Below are 3,312 nucleotides of genomic sequence, written 5' to 3'. Positions count from 1 at the left end.
ATGTACCTATGACTAAAACCAAGAACTATAAACTTCATTAAAGAAAAGATTGGAAGAACTTTAGAAGTCCTAATCCACAACATAAACAGTCTTCCAAGTATCCTGAAAAATCTACAACCAGGAGAAGATAAAATAGATGAATGGGACCTTCTAAGAATCAAATCCCTATGCACATTCAAAACCTTCTCCAACAGCATAAAAAGGGAAGCCACAGACTGGGAAAAAGTATTTGGTAATAACATGTCAGGTAAGAGACTTATGTCTAGAATTTATAAAATACTTGAGCACCACAACAAGATAAAGGTAAACAATCCAAATGAAAAATGAGCACAGGATATGAATAGACATTTCAACGAAGAAGATATTCAGATGGCCAACAAGTGCATGAAGAAATGTTCAGAATCCCTAGCTCTAAGAGAGATGCAAATCAAAACAACTGTGAGATATCATCTCACCCCCAGTCAGAAGAGGAAAATTTAACAGAACAGCAAGCAACAAATGCTGGCGAGGTTGTGGAGAAACTGGAACCCTTATTCACTGTTGGTGTAAGTGTAAAATGATGCAACCACTGTGGAAGGTAGTGTGGTGCTTTCTCAAAAAGTTGCAAATAGAGATACCATTTGACCCAGCAATTCCACTACTGAGAATATACCCTGAAGGGACCATAACTGCCATCCAAGCCGATATATGCACACTCATGTTCATTGTGGCTTTGTTCACAATAGCACGGAGTTGGAAACCATTTGTTAAAGAAATTGTTTTAACCTATTTAGTGCCATTTAAACCCATTCATATCCTTGTCAAATATCAGTTTACCATAGGTGGATGAATTTTCTTTCTAAGTTCTCACTTGCATTCCAATGAACTATGTTTCTGTCATTGTACCAGTATGATACCGCTTTTGTTCCTACAGGCACATAGTGGGTTTTGAGATAAAAAAGTGTGATGCCTTCTACTTTGTTTTAATTGTTGGTTTCATAATAGATGTACCCTTGCCCCCAGGTAGATCTAGGTAATTCTAGAGCCTCTTTTTTTCTCCCCCAAATAAATTTGAAAAATTTCTTTTCCATTACCCTGAATAATGATGTTGGAATTTAAACTTGGATTGCATTAAACTATGGATAGCTTTTGGTAATACTGTCATTTTGTATTAGAGTCTTTATTTAGGATACTTTCTCATCATCTTAAATATTTTTTGCCTAGATTTTATCCTTTTATGTTACATCAATTTCTCATCTCTCACACATTATTCCCATCAACATGGAACTATGATGTCATTTCTTCCAACTTAAAAAAAAAATCAACTCTTCTAGTTATTTTTCTATCTAACACAAATTATTCAAAACAATATTTTTTTAAAATCTTGTCTCCAATCCTTGTTGTTTAGTGTTCATAAGGTTTTCAAATGCCTGTTATTTTAGGAAGTAGGTGGCCCATCCTGCTTCCCAGTCTCTCTTAGTAAGGGAGCTCCACCAAAACCTGTCCATGATGGGAAACCCTTATGGCATTTGACACACGAGTGGCACGAACTTCAGTAACACAACAACCTTAAGTTATCTCAGGACAATAAACTCATAGGCAAATTCTGTACCACTTAGAACAACATTCTCTCCAAACATAATTAATACCAGGCCCATCTCCAATACTCAATCTTCTAGTTTCTCTCAAATATCTTGAAATTAAGATGTATTACTACTCTACTAACTTCAGCATAAACAATGACCTTAACATTGATGAATCCAATTGAAATTCTTTTTCCCTTTTCTTTTGGGAAATCATCCATCTTGCAAAATTTTCAAATGTTTTTACATATAATTAATACTCATATAATCTTATAATGCAGATAATGTTTTCCAAGTACCCAGAGAGTAATTTCCATTCATTTCCACATCATCATTTTTGCTTCATTTTTATTCTTTTTTAAAAAATTAAGTTTCCTTTATTTCCCTGCTTTCCTTAATTTCTACTTTTATCTTTATTATTATCTACACTGTACTTTCTCTGGGTTCATTGCATTTTCCTATTTTTATCTTCTTGGAGGCTTAATTTATCATTTTTTATCTTTCCTTAATAAAAATATATTTTAAATTTTTTTCTGAGACAATTTACCACATTATTTTTCAAAATGTTTTCCAATTTCAGATATAATTTCTTCTTTGATTCATAAATTACTGACCCAATTTTTTTTTTTTCATTTGAGCCACAATTGACTCCTATATGTCTCTTCATTGGGTTTGCAAGGCTGTATTTGTGCAGAAGAGTATTCCCCAGATTTCTCCCTTGGAAATGTTGGTGAAGTGGAGCTACTTGAGCAGTAATGCCTTTGGGTTAGCACTGTAAGTACTTAAAAATGTTTTCCTCAGTTTGCAAACATGCAAGCTGTGCCCTTTTTAGTACTATTTAAGAGCATTCAGGGACTCTTTGGTGTCTTATTGGTAAGTAGTTATGCTGCAAACATAAAAATACATTGTTCAAATCACCAGTTTCTCCAGTGGAGAAAGATGTGCAATATCCTTTGTGATTTACAACCTCTGAAAATAAGCAGGAGGGTCAGATATGAGCTGATTCCTGCTCAACAGTATACAATTACAACCACAATAACACTTTAGTCAGAAAATATGCTCTATGTTATTTATTTCCTTTGAAATTGATGAGACTGGCTTTTTAACAGAAGTCTCACAAAAACGGCAGTAGTAAAAGAACTTAGTTACTTATTATTATGCTGTGATTAAAGCAATCAGTTTCTAACTAGAAAATTTGCAGCCCGAAACCACTCTCTGTTTCACAGAAAAAAAGATGTGATTTTGCTTCTGCAAAGATTTACAGCCTTGTAAAACATAGGGCAAAAGTCTCCTCTGCCACACTGGATTACTGTGCATCAGAATCAACCCAAAAGCAATGAGTTTGGAAATTTTGTGTGTTTTGTAACCCAGAATGTGATAGCACCCATTTGGGAAATAATTTTATATAAGTTAGCAGATCAAGTTTAGCAATTACGCTGTTCAAAATGATTATATTTGTACCAATATTTTTCTATTTGCTTCATCATTTATAAAAAAGATATTTATAGGTTTATTAAAATCTCCAGTACGGTAATTTCCATACACACACACACACACACACACACACATATATATGTTGTTGTTTGTTGTTTATTGCTGTAAAGTCAATCACAACTCATAGCAGCCCTATGAACTAAAGACCTGAAATCATTCTATACCTACCTTCATTTCTCCAAGTTCATAAGAGTTTCCATGGGCATGTGGTTTAGGAAGTAGTTACCACCACTTCTGCTTCCAAACCTCTCTTTTT

This window comes from Elephantulus edwardii, unplaced genomic scaffold (assembly GCF_000299155.1).
Source record: "Elephantulus edwardii isolate Elephantulus edwardi_28Jun2011 unplaced genomic scaffold, EleEdw1.0 scaffold00105, whole genome shotgun sequence".
NCBI classification, from domain to species: Eukaryota; Metazoa; Chordata; class Mammalia; order Macroscelidea; family Macroscelididae; genus Elephantulus; species Elephantulus edwardii.
The sequence above is the reverse complement of the archived record's forward strand: the minus strand, read 5'-3'. Positions refer to the sequence as shown.